Below are 21728 nucleotides of genomic sequence, written 5' to 3' on the forward strand. Positions count from 1 at the left end.
CATTCACTAATTCATCATTTGAATACTGAATTCATTCCATATCATTTTAATTTGTCAATTCATATAATCTATTTTGCTTGGTGAAACTTAATAAATGAACTCGAATACACAAGTACTAAATCACATTAGTTGCTCATTTGAGCTAAATATAAATTCGTGTTAGATTAGCAATCCAGACTAAAACTTTAACGACATGTCAAATTGCTTGGCCAAGTCGAAAATATACATGTCAGGTTACTCGTCCGAGCTAAAGCTTTAAAACGATACCAAGTTACTAGTCTAGGATAAAACTGTGTCCCATGTATCTTTGAGGCCATAAAAAATTTTGAATCTTGATAATCATCAGTAACCAATCCATATCAGTGTGCACAAGACCTTTACTAAGTTCATTCGGACATTTTCATCATATATATACATTTTTTACAATTTAGTCCAAATCTCACCTTTATACCAATTCGCAACCAAACACATATATAATCACAAATTCAATACACAAGAAATTAAACACATTTGTCCTATACGAACTTACCTAATCAAATTAGTGAACAAGTTGAGTTTGTAAGGACTAATAGATAAATTTGCCTTTTTCTCATTATCTTCGGTTTTGTTCAATTCTCGATCTATACGATAATTCAATTCAATTTATTAATTCCAAATAGTTTATAATATACTATCATATGCATAGATCGGTTCAATTCCTAAATTTTTCATTTTATTCAATTTAGTCCTTAAAACTTAAATTGCTATAACTTTCAAATTTGAGCTTGAGTTCAAATTGATCGTAATTACATCCTTTTAATACCATCTACTATCAATTATTACAAAAATTCACATCAAATTCAAAATCTATACACTTTGGTCCTATGTTCAAAACTAATTACTAAACTTTACAATCTAGTCATTTTTCACTTTTAAGGTTAAAATCTAACAATTTAATACAAATTTCTTCAAGAAACCATCAATGACAACTTTAGAAATTTTAAAAATTTTAAAAATTGGTACATAGGTGATAAATGCTAAATGTAGCATGTTTTAGCCTCATTCTTAATGCGTTTTTGGATGATTATTCGAGTTAAAATGGTGAATTTTATGCTCCTAATCCTTTAAGTTCATGTTTCTATACTTAAGAGAGCATTTGGGAGAAGAAAAATGAAAATCAGAGCATGTTTCAAGAGCCACACGGGTTGGGCCATTCCACACGAGCGGTACATATGGTCGTGTGAGCCACACGGGCTGCCACACAACCATATGACAGGCCGTGTGGATTTCAAGAACTGCACTCTAAATGCTCGGAAAAATGAAATTTTTAGGTTTTTTTTGGGCATTCTAAGACATATATATCAAAGATAAGAAGAGGAGAGCAAGCCGTCAGAGAATATTAAAGAATACAACTTGAAAAACACCATTTAAGCTGACTCTAAAGTAGATTTCCATCAAAATTGAAGATCTCCTTTTGATTTCTTTGAAGTTTATTATGAGTTTCTTAATTTCTTCTGTTTATGGTATCTTTGAGATGTTTTTATTTGCGATTATGATCTAATTTTGTAAATACCTAGGGAAATGAACCCTATGATGAATTCTCTTTTTTTATATCTATTTTACGCGATAAATACTTGAATCTTGTTCTTAATTATGTGTGCTTAATTCTTGGTTTAATATTTCTAGACTATTAATCCATGTTTGATGTGCTTGAATCAGAGGAGAAAAAGTCCATGTTTAAGAGTAGATCTAGCATAATTGAGTGGAGTTGCATGCAATCCTAGAAATAAGACAATATAAATCTACCGAATTAGAGTCAAATCTAATAGGGAATCTTTAGACCAAGTTAATGCGATAATAGAGGTTTTAATCAGGAAAAAATTTCTATTAATCAACCTAGAGTCAGTTGCTCTTAGTCTTGAAGAGAGATATTGGCATAATTTATGGATTTCTATGGATCAAGATACTAAGTGAAGAAATTGTTTAATTCATATTGATAATGACAGATGAAATCTAGGTGGATTCTTTTTTGGGTATTGTTTCGCTTCTTGGTTGTTAATCGTTTGTTTTCCTAATTTATTCTTTGTCGTGTTCTTTGGTTAATTAATTTAGTTAATTTTAGTTTAAATCAATCACTCTAATTTTTTGGTTAAATGATAGAAAGAAGATAATTACCAGCACTTTTAGTCTTCGTGGGAATGATATTTGTGCTCACCTAACTATACTATTAATTGATAGGTGCACTTGCCTTTGTCGAATTCTTAGTTGGTTTACGACTTGCAATCAAGTTTTTGGTGCTGTTGTCGGGGACTAAAATGTCAGGAAAACTTTATTTCTATTAATTTAACCATTTTTTATTTTTTGTATTTAATTTTATTTGTTCTATTCTAATTTTTTTCGTTTGTTTGATTCAGACAAGTTCTCTCGGTTTATGACTAGAGGAAACCAATCGAAACTGTTGATTTTTTACAGTGAGATTAAAAGAACTACTCGTAGAAATCATAAAAAAGGTTAGAGAAGCATGACAAGGTCAACAAAATATAGTAGACGATCAAGAGGAAAATGATCTGACTGTGGAGATGGGTGATAATCAAAATAATCAGCTACTTCCTACTCCTCATACGATGTTTGATTATGCTAACCCTACTCTGATTGAGACTAAATCGACTATTGTGAAACCTACCATTGCTGCAAACAATTTTGAGCTAAAGTTGAACACAATTCAGATGGTACAATAGTATGTTCAGTTTGATGGTTTGCAAGATGAAGATCCGAATGCTCATTTGGCTAACTTTCTAAAGATTTGCGACACTTTCAAGATTAATGACACTACTGATGACACCATACACTTACGGTTGTTCCCATTCTCTTTAAGGAGCAACGCAAAATAGTTGTTGAATTCATTGCCATGAAGTTCTATCACGACATGGAATTAGATGATTGAGAAGGTTTTGTTGAAGTGCTTCCCACTGGCTAAAACAGTTAAGTTGAGGAATGTAAACTGAAAAATATATAGGATTTTTCCTATATAAATCATCAGCTTTGTACTTAAATTTGTTGTTAAAACCAAGTAATTGTTTAATAAATTAATGAAATATCAAAAATATGAAATTAGGACATAGAAATTATTAAAATGTGATTTTATGCTTTACTATATAGTTTTCATGCATAAAATGACTTATTTTATATTAGTTTGATCGTATTATATTCTTAAGCTATAAAGTGGGCCATGCATGATTAAATTAAATAATAAGATATAAATTTATATTTAATAATTCATTTTAAATATTTCATTAATAAATTGGGTTTTAATTAATTAAGTAAATTAATTAATTGAAGTGGTTAAAATTATATTATTTGGTCCTCTAAACTATCTACTATTTTTGGACAGGTCTAAGAGTTTTTTTCTAATTGCAAAACTGTCCAAATTGGGGACCAAGTCAACCCAATTTTCGGCTGCACATGGCTAATCATAAATCAATTTTGGTTTAATTACACAAGGTCCTTGAAGAGTTAAAGAAATCAGAAATTTTCCCGAAGATTTGCTGGTGACCGAGTCTTAGTCCTGAGTTGTGGTGGCACTCAAATTGACCAAGAATCAAGCAGAATCAACCACATTTCCTCAATTCATGGCCGACCATCCTTGGGAGAAGTTTCAAAAGATGGACACTCCTATTTTTAGCAAACTAGCTCATTTGCCTCACCTATAAATAAGAGCTCCTTTATCACTTTTTCAAGCATCCCTCACTCACTCATTCATCATTCTCTCCTCTCTCAACTCTCTTAGCTATGTTCCCCCCTCACACCTATAATCATCCTTGCATAAGGATTTTTAGCAAAATTATCCTCTTAAAGAACCCTTGGTCGGCCACCTTGGAGAACCATCAACAAAGGAGCGAAGCAAAGAAGCGAAGGAGCTTCGTCAGTCAGAGTCTTGGGTGACAGCCACTCTGAATTGGGTTTAATCTTTCTTTTCTTTCATTTAATCTAAAGATGTTTGCTATGTGTTCTTTGTTCTTGTTTACAACAATGTTAGCTTAATTTTATTTAAGCTAGAATGATTGCTTTGATTAAATAATATTTATTTGATTCATGCTTATAATGTTTGTGCCTCAATCGATCATGTTTTCAATTAAAATCAAGTCTGTATGTCATTCATACGTGATTGGAATGCACCTGAATCAGCTGAACGATGCTGACCAAACGACGACTAGTGGACACATAATTGAGATGTGCATGCTTAATTTAGATACTAACCAAGCTCTGTTATCTGCATAGTTTTTAGATTTGTGTGATTAAATTGTTTCAAACTTGACACGTCCCTGTTACTTCACACGAATACTAAGAAACCCTTAGTAAATAAGGATCAGTAAAATGTGTATTTACTAAGTAAAGGATTCCGAAAGGACCTAATGTGGTTTCCAAACTCATGAAAGATCGAGTTGCCATGGAAAGTTTTTCCGAATGTTGTTAAGCATGTTGATAATAAATTAAGTTTAATTAAAGTAATTGTCCTAGTTTATTTATGTTATAATTGTTGCAAAATTGTGGTTAATTTTACTAAAATCTATTTCATTCAGTTTGCATACTTAGGATAATTTGCATTAGGGATAATTGCATTTAGTTTAATATATTTTAATCACGACTTCTCAACTATATTGTGTTTTTATTTACCAAATTATTAATATAATTTTACAAATTAAGTGATTTAGCACAAATACAATCCATGTAGAGACGGTAACTCGATACTTACTTATTACTTGATAACGACTGTGTACACTTGTACAAACCTATGCGTTACAAGTTTTTGGCACCGTTGCCGGGGATTGTCAATTGTTGCCATAGTCATTTTTTTGTGAAATTCTTTATTTTTAATTTGATTTATTTCTAACATTACTAACTTATTCTTTTTAATTTTTGTGATTTTATTTTCAGGTGTTTATGAGCATAGATCGAATTATCGATTTACTCATTGTAGGCCCTGAAATTGAGCAAACTTTCAGACAAAGAAGACGTGAATAAACAGCTCAAAGACAAGTCGAGATGGACCTAGGAAATCAGAATCAAAACCAAGGTAAAGAAGCCGATCATGTATGAAATGCTATCCTCATTGCCGATGATAGGGATCGATGCATCAGACAATATGCTGTGCCACTTTTCAGTGAGTTAAACCCAAGAATTAGAAGGCCAGATATTGAGGCAACTCAGTTTGAATTGAAATCAGTGATGTTTCAAATGCTACAAACGGTGGGCCAATTTAGTGGTATGCCCACGGAAGATCCACATCTCCACCTTCAATTGTTTTCATTCAAGATAGCCGGTGTGACTGAAGACACACTGAGGTTAAAGTTGTTTCTATACTCGTTGCAAGATCGAGCACGAGCATGGCTCAATTCATTTTCACCAAGTTCCATATCTACATGTCAAGAATTAGCAGAGAGATTTTTGGTTAAGTATTTCCCACCTAGCAAAAATGCTAAGTTGAGGAACGAGATCACAACTTTCCAACAATTGGATGACGAGTCTTTGTATGAGGCTTGGGAGAGATTCAATGAGTTACTTCGTAAGTGTTTTCATCATGAGATTCCTCACTGTATCATTCCACCTTCGATTATTTTCATTCAAGATAGCCGGTGTGACTGAAGACACACTGAGGTTGAAGCTGTTTCCGTACTCGTTGTAAGATCAAGCACGAGCATGGCTCAATTCATTGGCACCAAGTTCCATATCTACATGACAAGAATTAGCAGAGAGATTTTTGGTTAAGTATTTCCCACCTAGCAAAAACGCTAAGTTGAGGAACAAAATCACAACTTTCCAACAATTGTGGACGAGTCTTTGTATGAGGTTTGGGAGCGATTCAAGGAGTTACTTCGTAAGTGTCCTCATCATGAGATTCCTCACTGTATCTAGTTGGAGACATTCTATAATGGTCTCAATGCACATACAAGATTGACGGTAGATGCTTCTGCGAATGGTGCAATTTTGTCCAAGTCTTATAATGAGGCTTATGATATCATTGAGAGGGTTGCGAGTAATAACTATCAATGGCCAACAAATCGAATAGCCTCAGGAAGACGCGTAGTCAGAGTTTATGAAGTTGACTCCTTCACTTCGTTATCAGCTCAGGTATCGTCTATTTCTTCTATGAAAAAATAATTAACCACTAATAGTACTAATAATTCTGTAGCTCAGCCACCAAGTCCGTTTGAAGTAGTTTCCTGTGTGTACTGTAGGGAAGGTCATTCTTTTGAGAATTGTCCATCAAATCCCGTGTCAGTGTACTATGTGGGGAACTAATATCAAAATAGGAGTGGACAAGGATCCCAGTCCAACTTCTACAATCCTTCATGGCATAATCATCCTAACTTTTCTTGGAGCAACCAAGGAAATGGATTGAACAACAACTTATTACAACAAAGACCCAACCAATCTCAAAGGTTTAATCAACAAGCTCCAAAACCACCTCAAGTTGAGGCATGAAATAGTTTGGAGAACTTGTTGAAAGCGTACATGGAAAAGAATGACGCTTTGATCCAAAGCCAAGCAGCAACACTGAAAAATTTGGGAAACCAAATGGGTCAGTTAGCTACAGAGCTACGTAATAGACCACAAGAAACCTTACCGAGCGATACTGAGAATCCAAGAAATTTGGGTAAAGAACATATCTCTGCAGTGGCATTACGAAGTGGTAAAATTCTAGAACCCCAATTGATTGATGTCTAAGATAAGCCCGTTGAGAAGAATCAACCAGTTGTTGAAGTTTCTACACCAAAGGAATCAGAAACTACAAAGTCTGACAAGGTAAACACTGACTTAGTGAATTAAGATATTTTAACATCTTCTTTGGATACAGATTTACCTACTCAGAAAAGTTGTCTGGTTCAACCGAAAGTTCCATCACCTCCATATCCGCAAAGATTACAGCAAAACAAGCTGAAATAGAAGGTGTAATTTAAGAAGTTTTTGGATGTTCTGAAGCAGTTACACATCAATATTCCATTGGTGGAGGCTTAAGAACAAATACTGAATTCTGTGAAGTTTATGAAGGATATACTGTCCAAGAAGAAATGACTGAGTGAGTATGAGACTGTTGCCTTGACAAAGGAGTGTAGTACGTTCCTGCAGAACAAACTGCCACCGAAATTGAAAGAACCTAGAAGCTTTACTATACCCTGTATCATTGGTAACTCCTACTATGATAAAGCTTTGTGTGACTTAGGAGCGAGTATCAACTTGATGCCTAAGTCTATCTTCAAGATGTTAGGGATAGGTAAAGTAAGACCTACAACTGTGACGCTTCAGCTAGCGGATCGATCTTTAGCATATCTCGAAGGAAAGATCGAGGATGTTTTGGTAACAGTCGATAAATTTATTTTTCCTACCGATTTCATTGTCTTAGATTTTAAATTAGACAAGGAAGTGTCGATCATCCTTGGGACACCTTTCTTAGCCATGGGAAGAACGTTAATTGATGTGTAGAAAGGATAACTCACCGTGCGAGTTCAAAACAATCAGGTAACCTTTAACACTCTTAAAGCGATGAAATTTCTCGATCTGGCAGAGGAGTGTTCAGTTATGGAAGATATAGAAACCTTGGTTTCTATGGAAAGCAATTTTGAAGAAGATCCATTGGAGAAAGCCTTAGATCTTGACCCTTTGAAGGATGAAGAAGGTGAAGAAAACAAGGCTTTGATGGAAGTCAATCCGGGAAATTGTATTTAATCCACACGGTTTGAACCGTTGGAGTTGGAACTCAGAGAATTTGTGCAACCCAAGTTGTCAATTGAAGAACCACCTAAACTCGAACTAAAGGTACTTTCTTCTCATTTGAAATACATTTATTTAGGTGATTGTTCTACTTTGCCTGTGATTATTTCAGCGAAACTGACGAAAGATCAAGAGGAGCAACTAATTGTTGTTCTAAAAAAATTTAAGAAAGGAATTGGTTGAACCATAACTGATATTCGAGGTATAAGCCTTTCTTTTTGCATGCATAATATCATTTTAGAATAAGGTGAAAAAGCTCGAATTGATGGGAAAATGAGGCTCAATCCTATTATGAAAGAAATTGTGAGAAATGAAGTGATCAAATGGTTAGATGCAGGAATCATCTATCCTATTTTAGATAGTTTGTGGGTAAGTCCGGTGCAGTGTGTGCCGAGGAAAGGTGGAATCACGATTGTTGAAAATGAGCGTAACAAGTTAATTCCATCAAGAACTGTTATCGGTTGGAGAATCTGTATTGATTACAGAAAGTTGAACAAAACCACTCGGAAGGACAATTTTCCGTTGCCTTTTATGGATGAGATGTTAGATCGACTGACAGGTAATGACTTTTATTATTTTTTAGATGGTTATTCAGGATATAACCAAATAGTTATAGCCCCAGAGTACCAACATAGAACAACCTTTACTTGTCCATACCGTACGTTTACTTATATGCGAATGCCTTTTGGTTTATGCAATGCACCTGTAACTTTTTAACGATGCATGATGGCTATATTTACTGATATGGTCAAAAATTTTGTTGAGGTTTTCATGGATGATTTTTCTGTTTTTGGTAACACTTATGATATCAGTTTGAGTAATTTGGCTAAGGTACTACAAAGATGTGAAGAGACAAACCTTGTCCTTAATTGGGAAAAATGCCATTTTATGGTCAATGAAGGGGTTGTCTTAGGTCATAAGATCTCAAAGAAAAGAATTGAAGTCAATAAAGCAAATGTGGACGTAATTGAAAGATTACCGTCCCCAATTAATATGAAAGGAGTCAGAAGTTTCTTAGGCCATGCCGGTTTTTACTGAAGGTTTATTAAGAATTTCTCGAAAATTTCTAAACCGTTGTGTTTGTTGTTAGAGAAGGATACAGTGCTCGATTTCAACGGTTAATCTCAACCCCAATAATCATTACACCCAATTGGAGCACACCTTTTGAGTTGATGTGCGATGCAAGTGATTATGCTGTTGGAGCTGTGATAGGTCAAAGAAAAAATAAAGTGTTTTATCCTATTTACTATGCAAGTAGAACTTTGACGGGATCCCAACGCAATTATACGGTAACCAAAGAGGAACTCTTCGCTATAGTTTTTGCTTTTGACAAATTCCGCTGATAACTTATAGGTACCAAAGTTACAGTATTTACTGACCAGGCGGCCATTAAATACTTGCTCACAAAGAAAGATGCAAAACCAAGGCTAATTCGTTGGATGCTTTTACTCCAAGAATTTGACCTTGAGATCTAAGACAGAAAAGGTGTCAAAAATCAAATAGCTGATCATCTATCGAGTTTGAAGCAAAATGAGGTAACTCAGTCATGTGTGTCTATCAACGAGAATTTCCCAGATGAACACTTATTTAAGGTAAATTGAATTCATGAAATACCCTGGTTTGCTGATTTTGCCAATTATCTTGCATGTGGAATAATTCCTTGAGAAATGACATACCAACAAAGGAAAAAATTCCTTCATGACAGTCAGTATTATCTTTGGGAGGATTCATTTTTGTTTAAACAATGTGCAGATAATATAATCCGAAAATGTGTAGCTGAAAGCGAGATTGCTGAGATCTTGTATCATTGCCATTCATCTCCAAATGGGGGACACTTTGGTGGTTCACGTACTACAGCAAAGATTTTGCAAGCAGGTTTCTTTTGGCCTACACCATTTAAAGATACTTATTCTCATGTGAAGAACTGTGATAAATGCCAAAGGACTGGAAATATATCAAGAAGGAATGAGATGCCCTTGACAAACATTTTGGAGATTGAATTGTTCGACGTATGGGGCATTGATTTCTTAGGCCCGTTTCTTTCTTCGTATGGGGAAAAATACATCTTAGTTGCTGTGGACTATGTATCCAAGTAGGTTGAAGCTGAAGCTTACCCTACAAATGATGCTAAGGTAGTCATGCGATTTCTACATAAGCATGTGTTTACACGATTTGGGATGCCAAGAGCTATTATTCGTGATGAAGGTTCTCACTTTGTGAACAAATGGCTTAAGTGGTTGCTTGATAAATATGATGTGAAGTACAAGATTGCTACTGCCTATCACCCCCAGTCTAATGGGCAAGTTGAAAGAGTGAATCGCAAAATCAAAGGTATCCTTGAAAAGGTAGTACGCCCTAGCAGAAAAGATTGGTCTCGAAGGCTTGATGATGCATTATGGGCCTATCGAACAACATTTCAAACTCCGTTAGGAATGACTCCTTATTGGTTAGTCTTTGGAAAAGCTCGTCATTTGCCATTAGAGTTGGAGAATAAAGCTCACTGGGCTTTAAAGCATTTGAACTTTGATATTAAGCAAGCCGGTGAGAGAAGGATGTTACAACTTGATGAGTTGGAAGAGCTGAGGTTGTTTTCCTATGAGAATGCCAAAATGTGTAAAGAAAGATCAAAGAGATGGCATGATAGTCATATACAACCTCGCGAGTTTAAAGAAGGTCAGAAGGTTTTGTTATTTAATTCAAGGTTGAAGTTATTTTCTGGAAAGCTTAAATCCCGATGGAAAGGACCTTATACCATCTACTGTGTTTATCCTTATGGAGCTATTGAATTATACGACAATTACGGAGGTACGTTTAAAGTTAATGGTCAATGTCTCAAACATTATTGGGATGGCGAAGTTGAGCGAGTTAAATCCTCGTTCAAATTAACAGACCCTTGATTTTTCATGAACTCGTCTTATAAAAAAATAAATCATTAGAATTTATTTTCTTCATGAAGTACATTTAATTAATTCTGTCTAAGGAGATTGGAACTTAAGCGGGACCGCTGTGACCCCTCCGACCTTTCTTGGGAATTAATTTAATGTAATTTGTTAAGAAGAAATTTTCTAATTAAGCTTTAAAATGTTTTTTTTCTAGTTTAATTTATTTTGATTAATTTAAAATTTTTATGTTAATAAAGGGGATCAAATTTGACCCAAGTACTAATCAGTTTCTCTTTGTTGAATAAGTCTGTAAGGAGGGAAAATACACACCTAGTGCCGCCACTTCCATTGTTTCCCGCCCAAGTAACCTTACTGTGGCTAAATGTTTGCTACATGTTGCCCTAATTTTTCTCTTTATAAATCCTTTTTCATTCTACTACTTTCATATATCTCAAAACAATTTGCTTAACCCTAAAAATCTCAAACCTCTTTCTTGTGCCGCTAGCCTCAAATCCCGAAAGAAACCCTTAGCCATTTTCTTTTCTTTTGCTGAGACCACCTAGTGTCGCCGCAAGAGAATAGTCAGAGCATCGACGTCACCGCCACACGTAGCTATTATCGTCGCCGCACACTACCATTGCTGTCGCACATTACCGTCACTACCGTAAATTCCTCGCCGTCGCAAGGTTTGTCGAAACAAGTTCTACCCTTTTTTGTCGATTTCTCTTCTGCCCCTGTAGGCAGAAACTTTCCCAAATTATCGAGAAGAGATACCATGTCTCGTAAAAGAACCAGATCTTCAAAGAATACTCTTGAAAACCCGATTGTGATCGATAAAGAAGTGAAAGAGCGATTTGATTCAATTTTCAAGTATCAACCTATGATGCCGGAAAAAGGTATTAACCTAAAAGCAATGATGTGATGGTTATTCCTATGTCGATTAGAAAGATAATCAGTGCTCTCAAGTGGGAAATATTCTGTGATGCTCGTTCACTTTCTGATGATGAACTAGTTCGAGAATTCTATGCTAGTTTGACTATGCAAGATGCTATTGAAGTCATCGTTCGAAAGAAAAATGTACCTCTTACTTCTAAGTCCATCAATGATTTGTTTAATTTACCTGATGTTGAAAAAGTTGAATACTACTCTATGATGAACAATATCAATTGGGATTTTCTTCAATAAGTGCTTGATGTTGTGACAAATCTAGGATCCCAAGGGATTATAAGAAAGTATGGGAGCCATTCTTGTCGAAGAGAATACTTAAAACCAGTAGCAAAGGTATGGTTTTATTTCGTTCGCTACAGTTTTGTGCCTATCTCACATAGTTCCACTATCTTGATAGAACGAATGCTTTTGTTATATGCAATTTTGACAGAAAAGTCCATTAATGTTGGGAAAATTATCCGCAAGGAGATTCACGATTGTGTTAAAAAGAAGGCATGAAGTGCTTATTTCCCATCATTAATCACTTCACTTTGCTTAAAGGCCTGTGTTAAAACACAAGCAAATCTGAAGGGGAGATATGTTCAAGGATGCCTTACGAGTCATGATTTTGAAAGGTTCGTAGAGAGAGTGCATGAGCTGAATCAAGGCGAGCAAGAGGAACCAACTGAGCCAGACACTGAAGAGTCAACAAATAAAACTGAAACTGAAGTTGATTTAGTTACAGACACTGAAGAAGAAGAATCTGATAAGGAACCAAATAGTCATCAACCAGCTAAAAGAGTTGAAAACCCTGAACCTAGGGTTGAGCTAGAAGAAGAACCAGTCAAGCTAAGTGTTGAACCAGAATTTACAACTCCAGTACCGACTCCTGCAAGTACTTCAAAGAAATCGGAGCTGTCAATTATGATGGACATGTGCAAGTTCATGCACAAGCAACAACAAACTTATTGGAATATGCAAAAATTAGGGATGATTCAATTCGAAATACTTTTAAGAATAGCTCTAACACTTTTGTTCCTGAGTTCCCAGATGCTATCTTTAAGACATGGATGGAAGATACCGAAGATCCAAACTGAAAAAGGGAATGAGTCAGAAAAATAAAAGAGGGTACTCTTGTATTGTTATTTATTGAATTGTTTTTAGGTCTTTAGGAATTTATTTCTTTAGTAATTAGGATTTAATTTCTACAAAATAAAACATAGCAAGCATGAATAAATACTTCTTTAGAAAGAAAAAGACTAAGTGATGTGGCAATGGGAAGGAACATGTCTAGGATTGGGTTATGAGGAAAGACTTGGTATTTAAGTAGTCTTATTGACTCACCTCTCTTTACAACCTTACCTGGTGTTCAGTTTTCATTCATTACTTTGTTCTTGCAATGAGGACATTGCTTCTTTTTAAAGGGGTAAGGCAAATTGCTCAAATTTTTAAAATTTTCAAGTATGTTTCAAATCATTTCTTTCGTAAGTATGTTTTAATAAATGAATGTTTAGAGAAATTCTTTTTAATAAGATAGTTTGTATGCAAGCATGAAAGATGATTTTATCTGGGCGATTGTATGTTATCACGAAGAATGAAATGTTTTTATGATCTTAGGCTTAGGTAATGTTTGCCATGAAAACTCAGTTTCTCTTGAGATTAGACATGCATGAAGATTTATATCTTTACAATTGACTTAGTAACTTTCTTGAGGCAAAATCCTAGGAGACATAAAAATCTAAAATGATATAGGCACCATTTTTCGTTGGATCGTTTGAGCCTTTTCAAGCCCCACTTATTATATTAGACCATTGAAACTATAATTTTGAGCTTAAAGGCCTGTTCATTGTAATAAACCTACATTACAAGTCATATCTCTATCTTTTGAAGTTATCCTAATTTTGTGCACTGCCTTAACTAAAGTTGTCTTGGTAATTAACATTTGAGGGGAATTTTCAGAAGATGTATGTGATCATGCTTATAAAAAAAAGATACAAAGTGAAGAAAATTTTGCTCAGTATCCAAAAAGAAAATATATGAGCATGAGTTCCAAAGGTTCATTTGAAGAAAAAGGTTGAATTTCGAGAAATCCAAGACAAGTTAAAGGTTAAGATTTTGAAACTGAAGAGTCCCATCTCTTAAAATCCCTACCTTTAACCGAGCCCTATTACAACCTTACAAAAAACCTATTGATTTGATAATTATGTCACCTACATTAGTGGAGAGAAAGTATTAAGTTCGACATATAAAGATCATAAATAAGCCTTATGATTGTTTAGCTTAATTGATGAGAAATTGTGTTGAATGAAAAATATTATCTATGGCTGTGACATACATGCAAACTATGATTCATGTTGGCATATCTTGAAACTTAGAATAAAATTTTCAAAATGTTTGTATATGAGTTACTTGTTAATAAAGAAGATCTATGAACATGAATTTATTGATGCATGATTATGAGACGAATATTGATGCTACTTACACTTTTAGCAAACTTTGCCTTAGCAAGACCTTGTGCTCTGTATGAACATTACTTGCGATGAGCAATGATTTAAGTTTGGGGGTGTGTAAACTGAAATATATATAGGATTTTTCCTATATAATTCATCATCTTTTTACTTAAATTTGTTGTTAAAACTAAGTAATTGTTTAATAAATTAATGAAATATGCGAAAATATGAAATTGGTACATAGAAATTATTAAAATGTGATTTTATGCTTTATTATATAGTTGTCATGCATAAAATGACTTATTTTATATTAGTTTGAGCATATTATATTTTTAAGCTATAAAGTGGGCCATGCATGATTAAATTAAATAATAAAATATAAATTTATATTTAATAATTCATTTTAAATATTTCATTAATAAATTGGGTTTTAATTAATTAAGTAAATTAATTAATTGAAGTGGTTAAAATTATATTATTTGGTCCTCTAAACTATCTACTATTTTTGGACAAGTCTGAGAGTTTTCTTCTAATTGCAAAACCATCTAATTTGGGACCAAGTCAACCCAATTTTTGGCTGCACATGGCTAATCATAAATCAATTTTTGGTTTAATTACACAAGGTCCTTGAAGAGTTAAAGAAATTAGAGATTTTCCCGAAGATTTACTGGTGACCGAGTCTTAGTCCTGAGTTGTGGTAGCACTCAAATTGACCAGGAATCAAGCAAAATCAGCCACATTTCTTTAATTCATGTCCGGCCATCCTTGGAAGAAGTTTCCAAAGATGGACACTCCTATTTTTAGTAAACTACCACCCTTGCAAAGAGCTCCTTTCTCACATTTTTAAGCATCCCTCACTTATACATCATTATCTCCTCTCTCAACTCTCTTAGCTATCTTTCCCCCTCACGCCTATCATCATCCTTGCATAAGGATTTTTAGCAAAATTATCCTCTTAAAGAACCCTTGGTCGGCCACCTTGGAGAACCATCAGCAAAGGAGCGAAGCAAAGAAGCGAAGGAGCCTCGTCAGTCAGAGTCTTGGGTGACAGCCACTCTGAATTGGGTTTAATCTTTCTTTTCTTTAATTTAATCTAAAGATGTTTGCTATGTGTTCTTTGTTCTTGTTTACAACAATGTTAGCTTAATTTTATTTAAGCTAGAATGATTGCTTTGATTAAATAATATTTATTTGATTCATGCTTATAATGTTTGTGCCTCAATCGATCATGTTTTCAATTAAAATCAAGTCTGTATTTCGTTCATACGTGATTGGAATGCACCTGAATTAGCTGAGCGGTCCTGACCAGACGATGGCTAATGGACACATAATTGAAATGTGCATGCTCAATTTAGATCTTGACCCGATTAAATTGTAGGTTGCATAACAACTCTGACCAAGCTCTGTTATCTGCATAGTTTTTAGATTTGTGTGATTAAATTGTTTCAAACCTGAGACGTCCTTGTTACTTCACCCAAATACTAAGAAAACCTTAGTAAATAAGGATCAGTAAAATGCATATTTACTAAGTAAAGGATTCTGAAAGGACTTAATGTGGTTTCCAAACTGATGAAAGATCGAGTTGCCATGAAATGTTTTTCCAAATTTTATTAAGCATGTTGATAATAAATTGAGTTTAATTAAAGTAATTGTTCTAGTTTTTTATGTTATAATTGTTGCAAAATTGTGTTTAATTTCACTAAAATCTATTTCATTTAGTTTGCATACTTAGGATAATTTGTATTAGGGATCATTGCATTTAGTTTAATATATTTTAATCACTACTTCTCAACTATTTTTTGTTTTTATTTACCAAATTGTTAATATAATTTTACAAATTAAGTGATTTAGCACAAATACAATCCCTGTGGAGATGATAACTCGATACTTACTTATTACTTGATAACGACTGTGTACACTTGCACAAACCTACGCGTTACAAGGAACAACATCTCTTTTTTTGCTCAAATTGATTTGGAGACGTTATATGATGCATGAGAGGGATTTAAGGATATTTTGAGAAGGTGTCCTCAGCATAAATTACCTTTGTGGTTGCAAGTTCAAACCTTCTACAATGGTTTGAATCCCTCGACTAGGGAACTAATTTATACTGCAACTGGTGAAACACTGAATAATAAAACACCCGAGGTAGCTCAAGATTTTATAGATGAGATGAAACTGAATAACTATCAATGGCAAGTCATGAGAATGAAACTGATTAAAGTAGTCGGTTTTTTTAATATTGATGCAGTTTTTTTGTTAGCAAATCAGGTTGAAGCTCTTGGTAATAAAATTTATGGTTTGAAATTTTCTAAGCAGGTAAATCCAATAGTGTAATGTGATACGAATGGAGGGGAGATGACCAATCAAGAATGTTTACCCTTCAGTTCTAGGATAGAGCATGAGCAAGTCAACTTTATGGGTAACAATTCTAAACCTCAAAATAACCCCTATAGCAATAACTATAATGCAAGTTGGAGGAACCATCCAAATTTCTCTTGGGGTGGTCATGGAAATCAAAGGTCACAAACCCCTCCGGGTTTTCAACAACCTTATTAGCAAGAGAAGAAACCAAACTTTAGGGAGATGTTGGCCAAATTTATTTCGATGTCAGAAACTCAATTTCAAAACACTTAGACAGCTTTAAAAAATCATCAAGCATCGATTCAGGGACTTTAAAATCAAATTGGACAGCTTGTCAAAATTGTTTCAGAAAGACCATAAGGCAGCTTACCTAGCAATACTAAAACTAACCCAAATGAGCAAATCCAAACAATCACTATTCGAAGTGTGGAAGGGTTAGTCGAGCCTGAACAGAAACCGAAGCTAGAAGCTGTTGGGAAAAATCATGAGGTTGAGGAAAGTAAGAAGGTGTAAAAGTAGGTGGTTAGAGAATACAAACCTCGAATTCCATATCCAGCATCATTGAAGAAAGATCGCACAAACGAATAATATGGTAAATTTCTTGAGCTCTTAAAAAAACTGCACATCAACTTACTGTTTGTTGAAGAACTTTAGCAGATGCCAAAGTATGTAAAATTGTTAAAGGAGTTGTTAACAAATAAAATGAAGTTAAATGACTAGTTGACTGTGGAGCTCAATGCAGTTTGCTCGACCATTCTCCAAAAAAAACTACCCGACAAACTTAAAGATTCAGGGAGTTTTACTATTTCTTATCTCATTGGTAGTCTAAATGTTGAAAAAGCTTTAGCTGATTTTGGGGACTAGCATAAATGTCATCCCTTATAAGATGTTCAAACAACTTGGTCTTTGGGAACCAAAACTCACTAGGATGAGTATTCAATTAGCGGATAGATCAATTAGTTATCCTAGGGGTATTATTGAGGATTTACTTGTGAAAGTGGATAAATTTATATTCTTTGTTGATTTTGTTGTATTGGACATGGATGAGGATAGTGAAGTACCCATGATCTTAGGTCGACCCTTTTTTGCCACTGCAAGAACTGTTATTGATGTGGGTACTAGTGAACTTGTGCTTCGTGTAGGTGATGAAAAGATTAATCTTCAAGCACGTGATTTTGTGAGAGTCTTTAGTGAGCGAGATGACACTAATTGTTTTGCTAATATTAGTAATCATGTGGCTCAATGTTTTTTTGTAGGAAATCCCTCATGAAAACGTGTTAGACCCATATTTTATTCAAAGTGATATAACTCGAGGGACGAGTAAAGAGCGAATGGTGTAGTTGACGAACTAGATGAATGACGAACAAAGGTTGATGATAAACCAAAAAAGAAAATAGAAGAAACAAAGCAACACCATGACATGCATGTGAAGAGAATGAACCATTTCAAAGTCGGGGACAAAGTACTATTAGACGAATTGGATCCACGAATTTTTCCTTCACACAATTTAAGTCAAGAGGGCCCAACCAATGTGTGCTAGAAACCATTTTTCCATATTCTACAATTGAGGTAACACATCTTGAATTCAGCATGTTCAAGGTAAACAGTACTCGTCTCAAACCTTATTTTGGTTGTAAAACTAATAACTAGAGAGAGAAGCTTCGATTCCAAGATCCACCTTAATCGTAAGCTTAAAAAGGAAAGTCAAGCTTAGACTCTGAATAAGCGTTTCTCGAGATGCAACCCAAGTGATTTTATTTTACTTATTTATTCATTTTAATTTTATGTTATTTTAAAAAAAACCTTCAAAAAAAAGAAAGAAAAAATTTACATTCATTTTTATTTTTTTATTACTTAAAAATTGAAAAAAAGAAAGAAAAGCTTTTGAATTAAAAAAAATTTGAAAAAAAATTGAAAGAAAAATAAATAAAAGGGTTCACATGGTCTGCGGTGATCCACACGGACGTGTGGTAGACCATGTGACTCACACAAGCTCGCACACGGGCACGAGAGATGCGAATGAGCATCACATACGGCTGCGTGGTTACTAGGCCTATTTTTTCTCTATTTTTGAATCACACACGGTCTGAGTGATTCCACATGTCCGTGTGGCAAACACAGCTTGACCATACGGCTATGTGGCTCACATGGTCTGTCATATGGCCATGTACTTTTTTTTTCCTTTTTAAAGCTATTTTTTTCCTCTTTTGTTTCCTTCCTACCCCAACTAAAGTGATTTCATTTAGTTTTATATTATATTATATTATATTATATTATATTATATTATATTATATTATATTATATTATATTATATTATTTTTTCATTTCCGTTTTCATTTTTGTTTTTGTTTTTGTTTTTGTTTTTGTTTTGTTTTTGTTTTTGTTTTTTTATTTCATTTTATTATGCATTGTATTTTTATTGTTTTGTTTGTTTTTTTTTTCTATTTTGTTTTCTCTTTATCTTATTTATTTGTCTATTTTCTAATTAGTTTGCTCAGAAATATGCACTTCATCCAAATTTAGGACAGTTTCAGTTCTCTCTCCCCCTTCTGATATTGTGCTTATTCTATGATTATATATGTTTGTACATTGATGGCAATGTACATCTTAAGTGTGGGAGAGTGTTTATATGCTTATGCGATAAAATCCTTGAATTGTTGTTTGTTTTTAAGTAATTTTCTCGAACCTAACATTGAAGTAATTTCTTTTAATTTGGAGTTTTTATTGATTTTTTTGAATTTATTTGTGGATATTTCTGCATTGATTGATTTTTACTTTAAGACACGAGAGAGTCAAGCATGACAAGTTATTTTTCAGAAATTATAATTTTAGGTTGTCTCCCTAAACTGAATTATTATCTTGTTATTTTGAATTTGCAAGTTTGAATGGATAAATTTTTTTTTTACTGGAGATTGGGAATAGATGGACTTTCTATAGGGCCCATTTTTCTGACAGGATTTATCACCAGTTTAGCGACTTTGGCGGCTTGGCCAGTTACTCGAGATTCGCTATTATTTCATTTCCTAAAGCTAGCTATGTACAGTGGTCAAATAGGATCATTTTCTTCTCGAACCCTTTTACTTTTTTTCATCGTGTGGGAGTTCGAATTAATTCTCGTTTATCTACTTCTATCCATGTGAGGGGGGAAAGAAACGTCTGTACTCAACTACAAAATTTATTTTGTACACTGCAGGGGGTTCGGTTTTTCTATTAATAGGAGTTTTGGGTCTCAGTTTATATGGTTCTAATGAACCAACATTAAATTTTGAAACATTAGCTAATCAATCATATCCTGTCGCACTAGAAATAATATTCTATATTGGATTTCTTATTGCTTTTATTGTCAAATTACCGATTATACCCTTACATACGTGGTTACCGGATACCCACGGGGAGGCCCATTACAGTACTTGTATGCTTCTAGCCAGAATTTTATTAAAAATAAGAGCATATGGATTAGTTCGGATCAATATGGAATTATTACCCCATGCGCATTCCATATTTTCTCCCTAGTTGATAGTAGTGGGTACAATGCAAATAATTTATGTAGCTCCAACATCTCTTGGTCAACGGGATTTTTTACCATAATTTTGTGTGAGCTTTTGAGCCTATAGAGCATATATTTTATTTCGTGCTTATTTTATTTTTGGTTATGAGTGTGTCAACTTGATTTGGAGTTCTAGAACTTGCTTCAATTATGCATGTCGAGACCATATTATTGGTTTGATATATTGAGATGATAGAAACACTTAGAAATTAACCCATTTAACCTATAAAAAGTTTACCTATTGAATTAACCTCTAGTAAACCCATTTGATCCTAATACATTTTTTTCTAATCTGTTAATGTTAACCCATAACCCATATCTATGTTGTAAATTTATCCTTTTTATTGACTCTTTTTTCAAGATTTGATTTGGTTAGTTGCCTAACAATGTTTCATTTTTTGAATTGCTGAATTTTATTTTTGTTCTAAAAATAAAAAAAATATGAAAGAAGAAAAACAAATTGAAAATGCAAAATATAATATTTGATTGAGCTTGAATAGTTAGTTTGTAATTTCTCTTGATCCAATAGCTGATTGTTTTTCTAGTTTGGTAACTTATTAATTCGATCTTGATTACAACCAACTTTTCTGACCTTTTCTATACCCTTCACCTAAGCCCCATTACAACCTTTTAAAGACCTATTGATTGGTGTATCATTTCATTTTATAGTGGTAAATATTTGATTTTCAAGCAAGCTTATGGTAATGACATTTCTTGTTTGACTATTGAGTGCATATTACTTGAAACTTAAAAATTTTGAGTGCTTTGAGTGAACCTTTAGTAAGGAAGTCAATTCTTGTTGGTTTTGAAATTAAGGTAATTATGTAGATAAGGGGAGACACCTACGTTTTTGTGCTTTAAAAATTTCGGCTTGGATTGCTTGAATCTTTAGTGTCCTTTTGGTTGAGTCTCCAATGCATGATTTTTTTGTGAATCATCTTGAAACATTATTGATGAAAATGAAAAATTGGGAAAAGTTAACTTGAATGTGAGTTGAGGATTTTGCTTGAAGACAAGCAAACACTTAAGTGTGGGGATTTGATAAATGCTAAAACTAACATGGTTTAGCCTCATTCTTAATGCATTTTTGGATGATTATTCGAGTTAAATTTAGGAGCCAAACGAGTTGGACACACGGCCGTGTGAGCCACACGGGCTGCCACACAGCCATGTGCTAGATCATGTGGATTTCGTGAACTGCACTCCAAACACGCGGAAAAACATAATTGTTAGATTTTTTGGGCATTTTAAGACCTATATATACCAAAGATAAGAATAGGGGTGCAAGCCATTAGAGAATATTGAAGAAAACAACTCGAAAAATACCATTAAAGCTGACTCTGAAGTAGATTTCCATCAAGATTGAAGATCTCCTTTTGATTTCTTTGAAATGTATTATGAGTTTTTTTTATTTCTTGTGGTTATACTGTCTTTGAGTTGTTTTTATTTGTGATTATGAACTAATTTTCTAAATACCTAGGGAGATGAACCTTATGATGAATTATGTCTCTTGATTTCTGTTTTACACGATAAATACTTGAATCTTATTCTCAATTATATGTGCTTAATTCTTGGTTTAATATTTCTAGACTATTAATCAATGTTTGATATGCTTGAATCAGAGGAGGAATAAACCCTGTTTAAGAGTAGATCCAACATAATTGAGTGGAGTTGCATGCAATCTTAGAAATAGGACGACATAAATCTACCGAATTAGAATCAAATCTAATAAGGAATCCATAGATTGAGTTAATGTAATAATAGAGATTTTAATTAGGAAGAAATTTCAATTAATCAACCTAGAGTCAG

The 21728-nt window shown here is 33.8% G+C and overlaps 3 non-coding genes across 3 annotated transcripts; all 3 read right to left on the bottom strand.

The window, feature by feature from the left end:
• Positions 1-5457: 5457 nt before the first annotated feature.
• Positions 5458-5564, bottom strand: LOC128039359 (small nucleolar RNA R71). The gene has a single exon (XR_008193863.1). It is a non-coding gene; the product is annotated as a small nucleolar RNA R71 (small nucleolar RNA).
• Positions 5565-5770: 206 nt separating this feature from the next.
• On the bottom strand, positions 5771-5876 carry LOC128039380 (small nucleolar RNA R71). The gene has a single exon (XR_008193885.1). It is a non-coding gene; the product is annotated as a small nucleolar RNA R71 (small nucleolar RNA).
• Positions 5877-15943: 10067 nt separating this feature from the next.
• On the bottom strand, positions 15944-16050 carry LOC128039370 (small nucleolar RNA R71). The gene has a single exon (XR_008193874.1). It is a non-coding gene; the product is annotated as a small nucleolar RNA R71 (small nucleolar RNA).
• Between the last annotated feature and the right edge of the window lie 5678 nt (positions 16051-21728).

The sequence above is a fragment of the Gossypium raimondii genome, chromosome 2, assembly GCF_025698545.1.
Source record: "Gossypium raimondii isolate GPD5lz chromosome 2, ASM2569854v1, whole genome shotgun sequence".
Lineage (NCBI taxonomy): Eukaryota > Viridiplantae > Streptophyta > Magnoliopsida > Malvales > Malvaceae > Gossypium > Gossypium raimondii.